Raw genomic sequence first — 20,764 nt, 5'->3', positions numbered from 1 at the left:
CGGGAGCTCTATTTCCCAGCTTCCTGGTAAAATTAATAAGGGCTGTAGTTGATTTTAAAAATAAAAGTTTTCTTGCTTCTACAGCCGGCTTCCAGGATAATTTATGATCCATAATAATACCTAAATAGGGATATTTTTCTGTGGTGGCTATTTTTTTTTGATCCAGGTGGATACCCCTCATTTTGGTGGTACTTTTTTTTTGGGCGAGACGTGCCCTCATTACAAACGTTTTAGAGACGTTGATCTTAAGGTCAAGGCCCGCCATAAATGTGGAGTATCTGTTCAGGTTCTTTTGCAATTCACGGGGGGTACGGGCTAAAATCACGGTATCGTCAGCATAAAAAAGTGCGGGTATAGGACGATTTTTCACCATAGGGAGGTCCTGGGATACCCTAGTCATCTCTTTCTCCAGACCATTTGTGAACAATGTAAAGAGAAAAGGGGCCAGGACACACCCTTGCCTAACCCCTCTTTCTACTGAAAAGGCTTCTGTCAACTCTCCCCCTACCCCATAACGTACTCTTGCGGTAGCATTGGCATAGAGTTCTCTAAGAAACTTAACCAAATTTGATGGAGCCCCCATATCAGCCAATAAAGCCCAGAGCTTAGAGTGGGAGACACAGTCGAATGCGGCTGATAAGTCCACATAGACCATATAAAAATCTCCGCCTTTAATGTACACATATTTGTCTATTAGAAGTGAAAGATTTAATGCCTGTTCGATGGTCCCCAGGCCCTGTCGAAACCCGTATTGCAAATCTGAGATAATCCTGCCATCTTCCGCCCAAGCTTGTAATTGGTCTAAAATGACTCTACCCGCCGCCTTTCCCAGGGAGTCTAAGAGAGAGATTGGGCGATAGCAGGTTACTGATTCTCGATCTCCTTTTTTGAAAATAGGAACCAGTACGGATTTCGACCAAGAAGGGAGTAGGCCAATATGACAAGAAGCATTCAGAACTCTTGTTAAGAGAGGGGTCCAGAGATCTATTTGATTTTTAAACAGATCGATAGGTACACCATCTGGACCCGGTGCCTTTCCGTTTTTACTTACACTCAAGGCAAGGGCAACTTGGTCCAATGAGAACTGTAGATCAATTGGATAAATACTACCCAAATCATTCTGAGAATTGGTGTTTGAAGAATTAGAATTCTGAGATGTTAAATTCAAATGATTATTTGACTCTGTGCTAATTGAAAAAATGTTGGAAAAATGGAGAACCCATTCCTTTTCTTGTATAGCTAGGTCTAATTTAGGTTGGTAAGCATCATCATTTAGAAAAGGAGACTTGACCACTTGCCAAAAAGCAGCCGAGTTTTTTTGGGAGCAAGTTTGATGTAATTGATCCCAAAGTTGGTTTTTTAGATCCTTTTTCCTTGTTTTTAGTGCAGAGTTATAAATTTTCCTTAACACTGTTATCTCAGATGGGACCCTAACTGATTTTCTTAGAGCAGCCTTCAGATTTGAATAGGCGACCGTGCAGTCATGATTGAACCAACCCTTCTTTTTTTGTTTATGTTTTACTTCTACCCACAGTGCCTCGTTGATTGCTTTAACAATCAACTCAAAGCTTGTAATCACTTCTATATGGGGTGTATTTAAATCAAGACATTTCATGATGGGAGAGTTAGCCTTCATAATCACTTTCTTTGTTACCTCCATAGGGTCTACTTTCACCCATTTAAGGGAGTAGCCATTTGTTCTGCCTAGTACCAAGTTGTTTTGTGATAAAATGGAGCTCAATCCGTTCTTCAATTTGGTGGTCAGTGGAAAGGAGATACTGAGGGGATAGTGGTCACTTAGTGGAATAAGATGTATATTAAATCCTGCATCTAAAGTCCTCACACTGTTTGAGGCCAAAATGTAATCTATTGTAGTTGAACAACCTCTACCGTGAAAGGTAGGAGCCAATGTTAATTTCATATCTTTCAGGGTATTTACCTGGGACAAGTCCAACTCGAACAAAATTTCATTTAAATAATTGCCTAGAGGAGAATGTCTAAAATGTGGAGTTGGACTACCAAGTTCGTTAAAAATGCCCCAGATGCTGCCAGTTTTGGTAATAGAACATGGTCCCAGATTAAAATCCCCCCCCCAGACAATTATCTCTTCGTTTGGGGATTTCCTTATAGTATTTTGTAATATAGAGCGGATCTTAGATACCGCGCTGATTGCCTCAAGATCAGAAAGATTGTTATAAAATTCACTATAAGGAAACTATCCTTGTTACTCAAAGCCAGTTTAAGAATCTGGAAGTTTAGATCCAGTTTTATGACAACTGCTTCATTTAGGTTAAGGAGGTTTGAGACGTAAATTGTTAGACCTCCTTTTGGTCTGCCTGAGGAGGAGGGTAAAGCGGGAGTGAAGTAAGTTTTAAAACCTTCCATATGTACCACGTCAATGGTCCAAGTCTCTTGGAGTGCGATAATATCAAATTTGGAACTAAATTCAGTCCATATTTCATTTCCAACCTTCGACCGATGGCCTGCTATGTTCCAAAATAGTACTTCAATTCGTAGCTTAGTCTTAGTCTTTTTGCCTAATTCCTGTATGTCTGACAGTCGATCAATCATGGAATTAGGGTTTGGTTCTGGCTCTGGAACCGAGACAGAATCAGTCAGACTTAGGTCTATAGTCTTAGCTAATAAATCAGTAGATATAGGGAGGGACTGGTTCAACTCTGGGTTAGATCCATAAGATAGATGTGAGATTTTTTTGGGGAGTTACTTCTGTGGGTGTACAAGAGACCTTTGGAAAACTGTCAGCTAGTTCTTTCTTGACTCCCCAAAAGTTAAGTGAATCCACACCTTCCAAGCCTGATAATGGTGCAAAGCGGTTATAGGAGAAAAAAGATTGGTCATCCTGGTGGAAGGGTGTAAAGCCAGTATAGTCATAATTTTTAGGACGGGACCTAAAGGGACGTTCTTGATACTGAAACTGAAATGGGGACCTTAAGTACTGATTCTGATATTGATTTGAAGGAGGAAAAGAATCAGCCTGAGAGGAAAATTGAAATCCAGAAGAATAATTCTGGTTTTGACTTTGCGGTGGAAACCTACAAGTATCCCTCTGAGGACAACGTGAGGGATTACAATAATTTGTCTTTCCAAGAATAAAAGAGCTGGGGCAGTCCTCCGGATGTTGAATTGAGTAGATATCATGATAAGCTTGATGATTAATTGAGGACCTAGAGTAGCCATCCCGAGGTTGAATTAAGGGTCTAATGCATTCATCCTGCGGTTGAGATAGTAAATTCAAATTGCTGTCCTTTAACGGGAGTACTCTTGGGTAAAAATAGGGCAATTCAAGGGGTTTAATGATGTTGGAAGAGTTCAAGGGAACCCAATTAAGAATGTATCTAACTGCCCTTTTATCCCGAAAGTTGATTATTATAATATCCCCCGTAATATCCTTTTTCCTGTAACCCAGCCAAGGAAGACGCCTAACGTGTAGGATTTCTCCGTTTATGTCTGGGGGGAGTGGACGATTTTGTCTAAGCCAAAATATGACCTTATTTTTTAGCTGGCTGTGGTCTTCTTTTATACCAGCTTTTAAGGAAGGAACTCCCGTAAGGACTACCACGAGAGGAACTGCCTCCGGGGGCAGATCCACATTACGAATTGGAAAAACAGAAGACCTTGCGTGGTCTTCATTGCCACTATGATTTTGAGGTATTTGTTGGGAGTATGTTTTTTCACCCACCTCCACCTCTTTTTCCTTAAATGTCACAGTTAAGGGAGATTTTAGACGGGGAATTAAATCGTCAGACTTCAGTACTGGTTGATCCGTTAACTTTCCTCCCTTTCGATCGATAATGTTTAAGGCCGATGGAATGGGTGGGAGCGTTGGTACAAGGTTTGATCGATCCCTAATTTCTTCTTTGAGTACCCCGATTGTCTGTTCTAAATTCCCCAAGTGGGAAACAATAGTTTTTAATCTTTCTAATATTGGAAGAATAAAGGATCTAATCATTTTCTCAATATTCTCCAGTAGATGGATATCTGAGGTTTCAACCACTGGAGGATATAGAGAAACTGCCTTAGTAGATGATAAGGGTTTTTTGGATGAAGAGATCTTAGGCTTAGCAGGCTTCGTTAATTTGGGCTTATCTCGCCTTGGTTCACTTCCCCTCTTTTTCCTTTTTTTGGGAGGTGGACCTTGAAGGCATAGAGTCTTGGAGGTCTTGGGGGTACCAATAGTTTTCCTCGCCGCCTGTGCAGGTGTGTCTAATAAAGCGTCTGACTCGAATATTGCGTCAGACAAGGAAGAAGATAAAGTAGTGATTGAATCTTTATTTCGGTTAGAAGAAGGAGTGGTGTCTCGAAAAAGTAGCGGTGTGTTGTCAATGAAGGATATATCATCATGAGTCTCTACTTCACTAGGAGTATTAAATTCCGAAGACATGGCTAACTGTGGAGAAAAAAGGGATGAGGATTTATGTTTTGCCGCTTCGACAGAGCGACGTCTCTCAGCCCGTTGCTCGTCGAGAGCAAAGTCTCTCTCAGATCCAATGGGTACCCTAATCAGAAAATTATCCAAAGTCCCTCTTTTAAGTACTCCTCCCCCTAACGATGACACTTTGGAAACAGGAAGGGTCATTTTACACACTACAATCAGTCTGAGCTTTAAATTAGAACACTATACAATTCAGCGATAAGAAATAAGTAATAATACAATATTCACAACCAACAGTTAATGGAGAGTCTTATACAGAATGGCTTACTGTTTGTGGTTCTCACATAGATAGAGACCGTCCAGTGTTAGATTGTGAATTACGGTCGATCACGAGGACAAAAAGAGAAATAAAAAGGAGGGGGCCGACTCAACCTCTTTGTGACTCTAAGGGCCGGCCCTTCTCCCCGCTCGCAGTCCCACAAAGCAGTAGCGCCGCTGGAAATGCTGGAAAATGTAGTCCCCCTCCACACAGCGGCCGCGTTGGAGTGGCGGCGGCGGGGGGGAGACAGGCAGCAAAGTCGATGATTACATCCAAGGAATACGAGTAAGATGTCACAACTTAATCAGGTTTACTGTCGCAGACGTCAGAGGGAATGCCCAGCCCGGCCTCGGACGGTCCTCGACGGGCAAGGACGGGCCCGCCCTTGGCCCGGGCTTCGCCCGGCGCCCACCCGCGCGCGTCCCGCGCAGCGGGAGCGGCGAGGAGCTTTGAACCACTTGCAGCGGTCAGCTGCAGCCAATGGACAACTTCGTAAGCCCTCCTGGGCAATGGAGTCCGAGGGATGTCCGTTCAGGCAGCCAGGAAACACTCAGGACACGAAGCGGCTCACGCGCAGCGGGAGCGGCGAGGAGCTTTGAACCCCTTGCAGCGGTCAGCTGCAGCCAATGGACAACTTCGCAAGCCCTCCTGGGCAATGGAGTCCGAGGGATGTCCGTTCAGGCAGCCAGGAAACACTCAGGACACGAAGCGGCTCCCGCGCAGCGGGAGCGGCGAGGAGCTTTGAACCCCTTGCAGCGGTCAGCTGCAGCCAATGGACAACTTTGCAAGCCCTCCTGGGCAATGGAGTCCGAGGGATGTCCGTTCAGGCAGCCAGGAAACACTCAGGACACGAAGCAGCTGCAGTGCATTCTGATCCCAGCGAGCTGATTGGTCACGGCCTGGGGCGAAGCGGGCAGGCACCGGGTGGCACCGAGCACTGTTATTTCTTCTATAAAAATACAATCGAGCCCACCGACGTGAGCTGGCAGGGTTCTTTCCTCGCCGTCCCACTGACGTGCACCAGGGAGGGAAGGCCAGAGTGGTGACTGATGTTACCTCCCCATCCCCCCGCCTTCCACACGCGCACTGTGCCACACAGCTGGTCCGGAAAGCTAACTGTGCTCTCTTTAGCTCTCCAATATCACTTTTTTTTGCTTCTAATTGTCACTCTTGTGATTACGTGATTACCTGTACTTACTAGATGCTCATTGGTTTCTACATATCCTTCCTGGATACACATTTGTAAATCAGAAAATCTACCATTCCAAGTGGCACCAGTTTGCTCACATGTGCACCAACAGGTCACAAAAGACACCCATCACCTGGAGAGTCTCCGAGGGTTCCGTAGTGTCTCCTGTTATCTTCAAACTTTACATAGGTGATTGGTGCTCTAGTCACAGAAAATAGCCTCAAGATTCACCAATATGCTGATGATGTACAACTCTGCTCGAATGTCTCCTCGGCTTCAGACATCCAATGACCCAAACACTACTTGCACAGCAACCAGACCTGGATGTCCAGCACCTAAAGGAAGCTCAACCCAAAAAGGCATCATTCCTGTTATTTGCCAAAAATAACAGTACAAATCTGTCCCTATGTGATTAATGTTGATGGCTTTGAACACCAACTTTCACTGAATGCCAAGTCTCCCTAATTCAACCTGGACACCAATCTCACCCTCAAGGGACACCTTGCCAAAAATATAAAGACAACCTGACACCAGCTCTCTCTACTAAAGAAGATGGCATATTTCTTCCGGAAAGTGACTTCAGAACTGTTGTTCAAGTTCTTGATCTGGATGAAAGTAATTCCCACTCCAGGGACTCCCAAGCACCACACTTACACCCCTAAGGGGCATTCTACAAACAGCAGAAAGTCTCATCCAACACCTGAAGAAATATGATGACATCACTTCCTGATGGAACTCTATGGGCAGCCTTTGCCAGCCCGCACCAAGATCAAAGCCAGCTGTATCATTTACAAAGCCATCTCGAACAGCATACCAGCTTATCTTGCTGACAAGATCACCTCTGATTTTTCTAGTCACACTCGCAGCAAGGACACCAACAAACTGCAGATGAAGAAAAATAGAAAGTATAAAAAAAGAAAACATCAAGGCAGCAGGCCTTTTCTATCTAGCTGAAACAACACTCCCATCTCCACCTCCATCAGAATGACATCAACACTGATCCAATTGAGAAAAGACTCACCTCTTTTCAGAAAACTACATCACAGTGCATTTAGCATCCTCAACCCAGCACCATCTCAATCATTGACCTTATACTTATCTTAGAACATGTACAAGGATCCACTAACTTTTGGTTAGGTTTGTGCTATAGAAAAATCATATATATATACATACATGCAGGACCAAGCTGCAAAGAGCACAAACCTGTGTGATCTGTTTTCTTCTTTCCCATAAGCGCACAGAGCATATGGCTCCTGCTGCTGCATATGGCCTTTCACTCTCACTTGAGTAAAGTGTCAAAAAAACAGCCATACATCTTGTGCACAAGGTCATTTAAGGACACCCACCATCCTGCTGCTGCCATGCGGCCAAGCAGAAAAATAAGGTTGACCATCGTAAAACAGACTCACTGAACATCTTGTGAGATGCACACGTTATGGAGGCACGTCATTTAAGGAACCAGGTGTCTTCCCTAGGCATTTTGTATTCCTTTGCCTCAAAAGACAAGGTTGTAACATTGAGAAAAGCCTCGAACATACACTTTTCCGCCATGCTTTGGTTTACACCATAGGCCCGGAATATACTGGCTCCAGTGGCCTATTCAATTCAATTCAATCTTTATTTCGGTTAAAAAAACATAAAAGGTTGACAAGTAAAAAGTACAGTACAAGAGATCAGCATCGTGTCTAGACAAACTTAAGACACAATGCCGCCAAACACACTAGACACTCTATAAAGTAACCGACCATTTTTTAACCATTAAAACAATAAATATATCTAAAATTTCGCAATTTCAGCTATGCAATTCAATAGATACATCTAGGATAATGGATAAAAAAACAATTTAAAAAAACACTTGTTTCTGTTGTAAGTGTAAAGACTAGCCTGTAGGTTATTATACATTTCATTTTATAACCATAAAGTGCATGTGCCAAATTCATTATGTTTCTAGTATAGCAACCTAGAATTTCAGGCCTTCCCTTTTCCTTATTAAACTTACACCTAGCAGATACCTACTGATGCTAAAAACCACTGTTTGCATGGTATCCGAAGGTAGTAATCTTTCTGCCTCGTGGCAGGATCTAGTGCCAAGCAGTAGGCATATGGGTTTAATCCATTTCCTCTACTTCATGAATAGGCTGGGCAGAAGAACAATAGATGCAATTAATTTTCTATTTAGTCTAAATCACATGAGATGCATCTACCCTCCTCTGCTTCACCTGACATCCATTTCACTGTATTTGCCTTTATCTGCAGGACACCATACCGAAATTTCAAACATAGAGATTTAGCTAACTGGGGTTGTATTTTGTCTAGGAAAGGCTCAAACTTCCAAATAGTTTTTATGAGGCGGAACCGTGTTGTCAATGAGCCCACAATAGAGGAGTGAGACGAAGAGTCTTGTATAAAAGACCAATAGATTTGCTTTAAGAGCTTTTTTGAAGCCATGGTCAAGCCAGAATGCTCCTCCCAAAGAGATTAAGTCCCAATTTAAAAAACCAATCATGTATGTGCTTCGGCCAAGTCAAGCCACTACCTCCTTTAAGTCTTAGAATTTCCTCAAGCCTCTCCCTATAATGAATACGTTTGTCTGTAGACCACAGGCGAACCCAAAATAGTAATGGCCTTAGGTTTGCCTGATCGTCTATACGGTGAAATTTTAGGTCCATTAAAACTGGGGTTAGTGGTGTACGAGTCGGAAGGATTAAAAGTTTCCTTAGATCCTTTTTTTTACCCACCTTGAATGTATCATTCGTCATGGGGCCCCACAGTTCTGCCCCGTATAATGATGCAGATTGCGCCTTGTATTTGTGTACTTCAAGAGCGGCTGAAACTGCTTTAGGCAAACTACTTTCAACTTTTCTTATTATTGGGAAGGTATTTTGGAGTAGTATAGTTTTACTTTTTCTAACTGTGGTCTCCAAGTCATTTTTGTGTCCAAAGTGATACCTAAATAGTTGAAATTGTGACCGTACTCAATCTTCTGGTTATTGACAGTTACGTTTTTCCTAAAAGTTTATTGTGGGTTAACTGCCTTATATTTAGGTTCACTAGATTTTATTTCTAAACCCTTAGCTTCACAGTATATCCCAAAAATGTTTATTAAACTTTGCCGGCCTTTAGGGGTTTGTGAAATTAAAATCGTATCATCAGCGAAGAGGAGTGCCGGTACAGGCACCCCCCCTAGCATGGGAGAGTCATGTTCACAACCCAAAAGGTATTCGGGGATGTCGTAACGAGAATAAAGTAGGGGCCAACACACATTCCTGCCTTACGCCCCTTTTAACCTGGATAGGCTCAGTAAGTTCACCCAGTGGACCCCATCTAACCCTTACCCAGTTATGTTCAAGTAGTCTTATTATCTGTAGGAGAATTTCTCCCGGTACCCCCTGGTTTTTTAAAGACTTCCAGAGGAGATTTCTGGGTATGAGGTCAAACGCCGCCTTTAGGTCCACAAAGGTGATATATAAGTGACCCTTCCTGAATATTGTATATTTCCAGGCTATACAAAGGAATCTAAAAACCTGATCTGTCGTACTAGTCTTTGATCTAAAGCCTGCCTGATATTGTGATATAATATTGTGTTCCTCAATCCAGTCGGTCAATTTATTTAAAATTTGCCTTGCGTATATCTTCTGTAAAACGTCTATTAAACTAATTTGTCGGTAGTGTGAAAAAATAGTTGTGATCTCTGCCCCTTTCCATGTTTCTGGTATAGATGCACCAGAGGCGACAGAGTTATACAACAAATTGATATAAGGGCCCCAAACCTCCTTGTCATGTTTCCATAAGTCGCCAGTTGTCTTGTCAGGACCAGGAGCCTTCCCCGATTTTACTGCATCTATTGCTACCATTGTTTCTTTCAGACTAAAAGATAATGGAGCCGTGCTTAAGGCTGTTTCATAGTCTTGCGGGCAATAGTCAATATCGTTCGAGGATGAGGAGTAAAGACAGGAAAAGTGTTTTACCCAAATATTTGCGTCTAGGAAAAGATCTTTGCTACATCTCCCATTCTTATTGCCCTTCGATAACAAACGACAAAAACTGAATTGGTCTTTTGCTTTGGCTGCAACAATTAATTCTGTTCAAATGATGTCCTCCCATTATTTTCTGGTGTGGACTAGTAATCTCTTATATTGAGCCCTTTTGTCCCTCAAGGCTGCTATATTTTTAGTTTTAGATGCCAGAATAAGCTCCTTTTTTACATTATGACATTCTTTGTTATACCATGGGCTGCTCAACTCACTGGCTTCTAAGATCCCATTTTTAGATTTTTTCGGAATCTTACTTAGAATAGGTGTCAGATCTTTAACCAATCTACAGTGAGTTTCCACAATTGGGATTTCTGAAGTGGGTAAATCTATATACGGGGAAACCATCAAAAGTATCGTAAATCTGCTTGATTGCTACTACATTTCCCCCTATCAAGGGCCATTTTAGAGCTCTACGGTTATTGCTTAGTAGGGGCTCTGTATTACCGCTATCAAGTTCTCTAGCCCTCAAAGCAACCAGCTGAAAAAGATGTACCGCCAGTGTCAAACAGAGTGGGTAATGGTCGCTCTCAGTTCTAGCATCGACTACTAGGTTATGAACTATTGGTCACAGTTCGATCGAAACTAGTATGTGATCTATACAGCTCTTTAGGTTGCTTCTGCTAAATGTAAAGGCAGTCGGCCATTACAAGCTCGTAGACAGTGCCCCGAGACGAGTCTTAGTAACTGGGCAACAGCAGTTGTGCAGGGTACTACCGGGGTGCTTTCCAATAGTGGGATATTATTGGCCAGGTCTTCTTCTTTGAAGATGTTTTCTAATCCAACCGCAGGTTTGAATTTGTGATTGAAATCGCCCCCCAGAATTACCAAAGCCTTTGAATCAATGGAGCTTAGGAAGTTATCTAAATACTCAATGACCTCTGATTCTTACCTTGTCGAATATGGCCTAAAGTATATGTTTAATATGTAAACTTCTTTTTTTATCAGGTGTGGTACATTTTATTCCCAGAGTATCCTGCAATGGGGTTTCAACTAATTTGACATCTATACCTAAAGTCACCTTACCCAAATAGAGAGACCTCCTGAGGGCCTCCCTCTAACTGAGGGGATGGCATCTATACTAAAGGTTTTGAAGCCTACTTTATAAAGAGATTCCAAGGCCCAAGTTTCTTGCAACAGAATTATATCACTCTACCCAATATATTCCTGCCATACAACATCTTCCATGTTCCTTTTAAGCCCTGCAATATTCCAGAAGATCAGTTTTATCTCTCCTCGGCCTTCCGCCTTACTTTTTTCCTTTTGCACATCTTCTATTTCAGAGTTATAGGTATGATGATGGTTTCTATTATCCCTCCTATGGTTCTTGAGTGAATTGGCTAGCTCATTATCAAGCCCATTATCCTTAACCAAAAGTAGCCCATTCTCCTCAACCACGAGTAGCTTCTGGTGATCATTATTATCCTGTGTTATGGCTCTCTCTCCATCTTTAGGGTTACAAGTTCTATTCTGATGGCTATTATTTGAATCTGGCCTTCCTGCCCCCTTTGTTGGAATGGTAAACACTGGTTTGGCTCCAACTTGGTCCATACTCATTATTAGTTTATCGTTTACAAAAATCTTACCTGTAGGGGCCTGTGACCCGACAGCCAGTGCTCCAACCAATTGGGGTGCAAATGATTGTCAGTCTTGGGCATCCAATTTCGATAGTGCGTGAAATCTGTTTGCCGTTGGTAAAAAAATGGGCCTATCATTTAAGGGCCCTAACTGCGGTTTGTAAAAAAAAAAACAATGGGAGTGCACAAATATTAGTATTAATGGGATATGTTGGCTCACAGTTATTTAAAAGATAGCGAACCAACTGTGGCCTACGAAAATTAACCACTATACAATCACCTTTTATTTTTAGTAGATTGACCTATCCATCCTACTCCACGGACCATTAAAATCTCCTTGGTGTCTGAGAGATGGAACCTTTTGTGTTTTGCTAGCCAATCCACGGTTTTATTCCGTAGATCATACCAGCTTTCTCTCTAGTTCGGTCTAAGAGCGGGTACACCAGCTAATATTAATGCATATGGGCATGAAGCTGGGGGCAAACTCAATACGTCCAGATTAGCATTCAATGAATCATTAATTGAGTCTTTGCTTGAGTTCAAGGTCGGGATCGGAACGTTTAATCCCCTAACTACATTAGATCGCGTTGCACAGTTACTCTGTGTGCCTGGGGGTTTTGGACCATTTGATGCCTCCTGGGGCATATCTTCTATATTATTGTAAGTAGATTTGATAGTGTTGCCACCCTTTACTTCCCTATCATTGGCTGCATTTTGACATCCATCCACCACTCTCCCGTTTTCTTTCCTGCTTGACTCATCTACTTTTCTACCCACCATGTTATGACCTAAGTTTTTTATTACAATATCCAGATAGTTCAATTTATCCCAAAGCTGTGTAAAATTCTTCTCAAGCAATTCTTGGACATGGGTTACTGTTGCACCTATAATTGTTTCGTTAATGGCAGCATCCGTTTCAGTGGAGGCCTCCTTGATGTTAATGTGTCTAAAATCATGAGTCACAAGGTCCACATCTGTCTGTGTACCAACGGAACTACTTTTAAATTGACATGTAGTTATATTATGGTTTATGTTTGGGCAGTCAGTTGTTTGGGAGTCCTTCGCGAGCTTAGATTTCTTTAGGAGTCCTTCGCGAGCTTAGATTTCTTTACAGGTACCCCCCGTTTTCTTTTTGTCGGCAAAGCTTCCGTTTTTCGTACTGCCACGTTCTTCAGGACCCTGGTCCTAGTAACTCTGCCCACGGCCACTGGTATAACTGTTTCTGCATCTAACATGGTAGGGGAAGAACAAGATATTGATGAGGCGTTAGTGGGAGAAGTAGTGGACGGGCACGGTCTCCTGCTCCAACTGGTTGTGTGCCCACTAAGTGATGGTCCCAAAAAATAGATGGACACAGGGAAAGTTGTCGCTCAGTTAATTCTATCTCGTGGGTCAGTAATGATTCTGCCCTTACCAAAAAGGCATCTAGCGTGCCCACCACTCCCTTTCGTTTTTCCATTCTATATTAGCTCCCCGGTGTTAGTGCAAAGAACAGAAAAACAAGAGAATAATTTACTGAGGGTTCCACAATAGCCTTCCTTTATCAGTGAGTTTCCGGTCAGTAACTCTCGGATGCAAGATGTTAGAGAACTTGCCCAGCCCAACCTCTTTTGGGCTCTGACGGGCGCAGACGGGCCCGCCCTTCGCCCGGGGTTCACCCGGGCACGTCCGTGCATGTCCCACGCTGCGTGAGCCCGCGCCCGCTTTTCAGGTGCCTCCTGGCGCCGGCAGGTGACGTGGGTGTCGGTGTGCTGCGAGGGGAATACCGGTTGTTATGGTCCCCTCAGCCCGGATTCACCAGTTCAGGTGGCAAGAGTGGAGAACAGCGTTGCGGCCCCCCTGGGCAGGAAGGAACAGCAGGGAAGAGCAGCAGGTGGGCTATTGCGGTGAGATGCGGCGAAGACAAGGCGGGACCCGCGATGTGGGAGCCCGCGGCCGCTTTTCAGGTGCCTCCTGGCGCTGGCGGGTGACGTGGGTGTCGGTGCGCCGTGATGGGAATGCCGGTTGTTTTGGTCCCCTCAGCCCAGCTTCACCAGTTCAGGCGGCAAGAGTGGAGAACAGTGTTGCGGCCCCCTTGGGCCGAAGGAACAGCAGGGAAGAGCAGCAGGTGGGCTATTGCGGTGAGATGTGGCGAAGGCAAGGCGTGGCCTATTGTTAGTACTGTTATTATCATTCTGTCAGCTAATACTGTTTTTAACCCGGTAACTACCACATACCGCCCACCTGCCCCAGGGAAAGAGCTCTCAAGCAACATGTAAGCTTTGCTACACAAAATGCAATTACTATTGACTCACCACTTGTAAGATTGTTCGGCAATCCTTTGCCAAAAACAGGTTTTGTAATAACTTTATAAGCGCCTCATGTTTACCAGGCAAAAAGTGCGCCCTTATATTTTGAGCAGATGCACACTATGGTCAGTAGGTAAAGCAGCGAGGACGGACCGCTGGAGAAATACACTGCAGGCACGACTAAGGCAAAAATCAATATTCATTTCATATTTCAAAACAACCCGAAATTCCGACATAATGCACTCATAAGTGGATCTCAAGAGTGGATAGAAAGACAAGCACTTAACATAAATCCAACGTGCGTTCAGAACGCAGCGAATTCCACAGCAGCCCGTATATGCACGTGAAGGGTGTTGGTTGGCATTCGCTTTTCTCTGTTTAGCAAAAGTGCTCCTGAAAGGTGACACTTTTGCTAAATACTTCAACACATTCCACAATTTGTGAATAAAACAGTGGATCTGCCCTACGCCTTTAGAAAATAAGAAACAAAGAGCAGACCACCGCTTAAACTCACAGTGGAAGCAAATCACTGCACTTCCCCTTCAAACGGGAGGCAGCAGACTTCAGATGTTATCTTGTTTCCCACGTCAGGAGGTCTTGCTGTTAAAATGTCTTAAGTACTCCTTAACCACAAAGGAAAATATTCCTGGATAAAATCCATAAGTCTGGATGCAAATGTGCTCACTTCCTGGGAATAAGTGGATAACATCTCACATACCCTTTGAAATGTTTCTTTATAAAGCAATGTCATGGTGATTGACTAATAAGGAAACTGCAGGAGCTCTTTGTGCAGTGGTTTAAGGGCGCTCACAATAATTATATCTGCATGCACATATTAAACGTACAGGATCACACTGAACAAGCTTTATATGCAGTCTCCTGTTTCAAACTTTAAAACCACAAACCTTAAGAATCAATTAATTTCGCAAGAGTTGGACAGTCAGTTTTTATATTGGGTAAGCAGACAACCTTATCTGTTGTGCCGGACTTTAACAAATGAAACAGGAAAATAGTACCTATGAATGGACTTTAGGTGAGCCTACTTCAGAAATTGCTCGCTGGAAGTGTCATTTACATTTTGGTTCAGCCCACAGGAAAGCATACACAGAGCAGGGAACACAGACACCTCTCTTCACGAATTTCTATGCTGCAAGTTTCATTCTCATTTTGGTTCAGCTCACAGGAAAGCATACACAGAGCAGGGAATGCAGACACCTCTCTTCACGAATTTCTCTGCTGCAAGTTTCATTCTCATTTTGGTTCAGCTCACAGGCAAGCATACACAGAGCAGGGAATGCAGACACCCCTCTTCACGAATTTCTATGCTGCAAGTTTCATTCTCATTTTGGTTCAGCTCACAGGAAAGCATACACAGAGCAGGGAATGCAGACACCTCTCTTCACGAATTTCTATGCTGCAAGTTTCATTCTCATTTTGGTTCAGCTCACAGGAAAGCATACACAGAGCAGGGAACGCAGACACCTCTCTTCACGAATTTCTATGCTGCAAGTTTCATTCTCATTTTGGTTCAGCTCACAGGAAAGCATACACAGAGCAGGGAATGCAGACACCTCTCTTCACGAATTTCTCTGCTGCAAGTTTCATTCTCATTTTGGTTCAGCTCACAGGCAAGCATACACAGAGCAGGGAATGCAGACACCTCTCTTCACGAATTTCTATGCTGCAAGTTTCATTCTCATTTTGGTTCAGCTCACAGGAAAGCATACACAGAGCAGGGAATGCAGACACCTCTCTTCACGAATTTCTATGCTGCAAGTTACATTCTCATTTTGGTTCAGCTCACAGGAAAGCATACACAGAGCAGGGAATGCAGACACCTCTCTTCACGAATTTCTATGCTGCAAGTTACATTCTCATTTTGGTTCAGCTCACAGGAAAGCATACACAGAGCAGGGAATGCAGACACCTCTCTTCACGAATTTCTATGCTGCAAGTTACATTCTCATTTTGGTTCAGCTCACAGGAAAGCATACACAGAGCAGGGAATGCAGACACCTCTCTTCACGAATTTCTATGCTGCAAGTTTCATTCTCATTTTGGTTCAGCTCACAGGAAAGCATACACAGAGCAGGGAATGCAGACACCTCTCTTCACGAATTTCTATGCTGCAAGTTTCATTCTCATTTTGGTTCAGCTCACAGGAAAGCATACACAGAGCAGGGAATGCAGACACCTCTCTTCACGAATTTCTATGCTGCAAGTTACATTCTCATTTTGGTTCAGCTCACAGGAAAGCATACACAGAGCAGGGAATGCAGACACCTCTCTTCACGAATTTCTATGCTGCAAGTTTCATTCTCATTTTGGTTCAGCTCACAGGAAAGCATACACAGAGCAGGGAATGCAGACACCTCTCTTCACGAATTTCTATGCTGCAAGTTTCATTCTCATTTTGGTTCAGCTCACAGGGCAGCCATTGGAAGAACAGACAGCCAGCCTTCTGGAGGGACAGCACTTTCGGTCGAGCATGGGCAGGCATGCTGTAGTCAGGCCTTATAGCATCGCCCACTCTCCGCCCACATTATTAATTGGCTTGTGTCATTGTGCTTTCTAAATGTTGGCTTCTGATTCGTTAATAGGCTTGTTAGTCCCTCCTTTGTACCGCCTGGTCTTCGTTTGTAACCTCCCATGAGGACTGTCCCTTTTACTTCTCTTATTACACGGTCTGTCTTATTTACAGCCTCAGGGACTATTTTCTTTGATGATTTTTTCCTACTGCAGGCACAACAGGCTTTCCTGCAACGGCGCCGCTTTGCTTGCATCTTTTTATCTACCTTATATTTTTTTTATTTTGGCAGCGTGGCACCCTGTAACTATAGCGACCGCGCACCTTTCTTTTCCTTGCAATTTGCTCCAATTAATCTGTATTATTTATTTATTTTTTATAAGCACGCCTCGCTTTAACTTTAGTGGCCGCGTCCCTTTCCGTTCTGTTTTTTAGGCAGCCTGGCAGCTTGCTCCTCCCCAAGGGCTCATGCTAAACTTTCAGCATTAGCAATAACACAGGGGCCATGCTTAATATTTCAGTAGGCGCCCGCATGACTTGCTGACTTTGCTAATGCTTATTTAGACAAGGGCCTGTGCACAACTCTATCTCCCTAAAATTGCTAAAGGGCCTTGTACCAATATGTTGGACTATACTGAACAGCTGGCTGGGTTATGTATTTTTATGTATGAGCCCACGCACATTGTTAGAGCACCATGCTCCTTTGTGGGGAGGAGGGACATGCCTGAATTATTCATAGCGTTTCTGCTATAGCAATTCACGAAGACCGACTCTCGCACCAAACATACTATATTTGTACATAAATCACTGAGTGTAAACATAAGGCATTCAAATCTGAGCTCTCTCGCACATTCTGGTTTTCCGACACACTACAAAGCTGTTAAAGAGCATAATCTACTATGAAGTGATGTGTAATAGGAACCTGTTCAGCCCCGCTGTGAGTTTCAGAAGTCTGACATCTTTCTTCGTTAGGTGATTTAAGGGCCAGATGTACAACCATAGCATTTTGCGACTCGCAAATTGTGACAAATTGCGAGTCGCAATTTGCGAGTCGCTAAATGCTATGTACAACAGTGCCTGAGACACGGTTTGCGATTCCCAATGGGGTCGCAAATTGCATGCCATATGAATGAGGCAGTCGCAATCTGTGACCCCATTGGGAATGGCTAGCACTCCGAGGGATGGTGGCCTGCTGGGGTCAGCCGACCACCATTTCTGGGACTGCTTTTAAATAAAGCAGTTTTTTTTAAAGGCAGCCCGTTTTCCTTAACCCCTTCGATGTGCATGACGGAGCAGTTCCGTCATGCGCATCGGTTGCGCTGTGTGTATGACGGAACCGCTCCGTCATGGCCCCGCCCGCGCAATAGAACCCTCAGCACAGCGCGGAATCCGCGTCGCGCTGAAGGGGTTAAAGGAAAATGGGGTGCATTTGATAAATAAAAATGTAACTTTTAAGCTTCATTTTTTAAGGGCAGGCAGTGGTCCATGGAATCAAACGTGTAACTAAATATTTCATTGAAATCCCCTAAAGGGGGTGAGACACAAGACTGTGTGCGGGTATATTTGTGCATGCATGTGTGTCTCCGTGTGCACATAAGCGTAGGTATGTAGGAGTGCCTGTGTGTGTGCTTGTATATGTGCATGCATGTGTGTGTGTGTGTAAATGTATCTCTATAGGGCAAGGTGAACTTCATACAACAGCACTATCAAAATACGTTCCTACCAAGATATCACTATAGATATGTGCATGCATTATGAGATCGCATGAATGCATCAAAGGTTCCCATCACCCACATAGAGTGGCTTGCCTCATCATTTGGGAAACCAGGGACTTTTATCTAAGAACCGGATGCCACCAGGTTGTCATGAGGCAAGGTTCAGGATACGTCCCGGATGCTCGTATGGCAATGTTGTAAAAAATGAGAGGATCACTCTAGGACATTGTGTGGGGTGATGTGTGCAGTGCAATAAAGTGAATGTGTATAATAAAATTGGGAGCAAGGCACAAAGATAAGTTTAATAAAGTGCTGCCTTGATACCAAATTAAAACAGTGCTAATGACAGTTTTAACAAATAACTGTGATGGAAGTGGTCGACATGTTTCAGCCTTGGGTAAATATGCCCTGGCTTTCGTCAGGACCAAGTAAGCTACTGCAACTATAATTGTGAAAAAAAGGTAAAACATACAACCTGCACCTGAAATAGGTGTGGAAGAAATTACCTGTGAAATGAGGACAAACATAATGAATAATGCTGTTTAAAAGTGAACCCTTATGAATGATAGGTCACACAATGCATCAAATTAATGCTCAATTATGCCCAATACATATTAGTAGAGACACCTTTTCAGCAGGATAAAGGTACAAAAAGTTTTATTCACTTACCCGAATAAATCTGGGTATTAGCCTCACCTCACCTGGCAACTGCTCAGGAAATAGGAGGCCCCGCTCTGAAATAATAAATGAGAGGCATGGTCCATCGTATAATGTGGCACACTACCTTCAAAAAGTGGGAGACGCTTATCCTTAAAAACCAAGGGCAGAAACACATGGGCGTAGTCCTGTGGCCGAGGTAGAGCCCTACCTGGGCCAAATGTTACTAACGGTTATCTTGAAGTAAGTACAGAAAAAGCGTGGCGTTGTTGCCTAGTGTACTTGCATTCAGCAATGATGTTCAACTGCGCTCATCTCTACTGATAAATCTAGTTTTATCTCTCGTGATAAATGCATGTACACAAAGTGCCAAAGGAAACAAAATAAGGATCGAAATCTCGTTTGAGAAGGAGCTCGCTTAAAGCCCTTCTCATGTGACCGCAGCGGCATGACCAAATAGAAAAAGTATCATATGCATGACATCGCTAGCGTGCAACTCAATTCACGCATGCAGCCCCTCTCGTTATATTTCGACAGTATTGCAAAATAGTGCACCGATCTTACCTCTCCGTCGGTACCTCGGGCAACTGCTGAGCCGGAGGGGAGGTAAGCGGTCTTCATGCCTTCAGTCATTTAACCTCTCCGGATGCCAAAAATGCCGGAACAGCGTCCACAGTGGGCACCTACTGATGACGCGATAGCACGTGATCCAGGCATCATGGGGGTTGTAGTTCAGATATAGAACTGTGCAAAAAACTGATCAGTAATAGTCTGTCTCTAGAACTAAAATTAGTATTACGGAATACTAACATGTCTTGTTCGAACACCAGATCCCTAATTATAATTGTACAAGACATTAAAACTGATCAAAGTGTGCTCAGTAAAACGCGCGTATAGTGTTTTAAATACGCGTGTAGATGTACCGGAGAGGTAACATGGTCTGCTTAAAAGTTACCCGACTATAATGACCCGGTGACCAACAGCAGGAGGTATACACATAATTTTCTAGAACTGAGGGGAAATCGCCCTAGATCAGAATTACACAAGGGCACACGTGATCTGGGCATCCTGGGAAATGTAGTTAGAGTGCCAAGCAATCCAGTAGCCTAGTCAGTGAAGGTTCGACCCCAGAGTGTAATAACGTGTAGGGACGCTTACAGCTTGATTGTGGGAGTATACCAAGTGGTGCGCGCTTATACTTTTGTGGCACATGAGTGCATAAAGAAAACTAGTACTTTCTGCCAGCAGTTCTGAGGCCGTTGTATAAACAATAATGTAACAGTGTTGGTATAAGTCTCACAGGGAATCGCGCTGACACTCCAGACTACTGAATATTAGCAAGAATATCTACACATGTTATATAGGGAAACTCCCGACCAACCACACTGGTACTTAGATTACTGGTCATCACAAAGATGTCCAAGGTATCTGGTCATTCAAACCTTGGACATCGCTCTTCAATTTAAACACCCATTTCTGCTCTTTGAGGAAAAGAAATTGCGTAATGTCACTAATATGCGATGGAATGAAAGGTTGTTCCAAAATGGTCCATCTCAAGTCCTCAGGTTTGTGATTAAGAGCAAGGAAGTGACTAGTCAATCTGGTGGCTTGTTTGTTGCGCCTTATAGTGCTCTTATGCTCACTGATACGAGTCTTGATCTTACGTGTGGTCATACCAATGTATCGAAGTGAGCAAGGGCATGTTATCTGATAAATCACCCTGTCAGAATTGCAGTTTGTATGTTTTCGTAAGATCCAAGGTTTTGCCAACCCTAGATCAATTGATTTCGCTTGTTGTGTCTGGGGACATACAGAACAGGAACCACAAGGGTAGTGGCCCTGTACTGGTGGAAGGTCCCACAGTGTTGACACTACTGAGGGTGGCTTACTTTTGGGTCTTGTGTGCACGAGGTTATCGCGCAAACTCATCCCTCGCTTAAAAGAGAACAAAGGAGGTGGAATCTTCTCGTTTGCAACATTCAAAATATGCCAGTGTCTACGTACCGACTTTTGGACACTGTTGGAAAATGTGCTAAAAGTGGTAACTATTGTCATTCTAGACAATGGT

At 43.5% G+C, this 20,764-nt stretch overlaps 1 protein-coding gene and 1 long non-coding RNA gene across 3 annotated transcripts in view; one reads left to right on the top strand and one right to left on the bottom strand.

The window, feature by feature from the left end:
• LOC146776248 (dipeptidase 2-like) overlaps positions 1-20,764 on the bottom strand; it is a 369,058-nt gene that overhangs the window by 323,893 nt on the left and 24,401 nt on the right. The window lies entirely within an intron of this gene.
• The window catches only part of LOC146776247 (uncharacterized), an 88,719-nt gene continuing 81,197 nt past the window's right edge, over positions 13,243-20,764 (top strand). For both annotated transcript variants that reach the window (XR_014971915.1, XR_014971916.1), the window contains exon 1: positions 13,243-13,616. This is a non-coding gene — a long non-coding RNA (uncharacterized LOC146776247). The remainder of the gene's footprint in view (positions 13,617-20,764) is intronic.

This window comes from Triturus cristatus, chromosome 12, assembly GCF_964204655.1.
Source record: "Triturus cristatus chromosome 12, aTriCri1.1, whole genome shotgun sequence".
Taxonomy (NCBI): Eukaryota; Metazoa; Chordata; class Amphibia; order Caudata; family Salamandridae; genus Triturus; species Triturus cristatus.
Note: the sequence above shows the minus strand (reverse complement) of the source record. Positions and strands in the feature narration are given on the sequence as shown.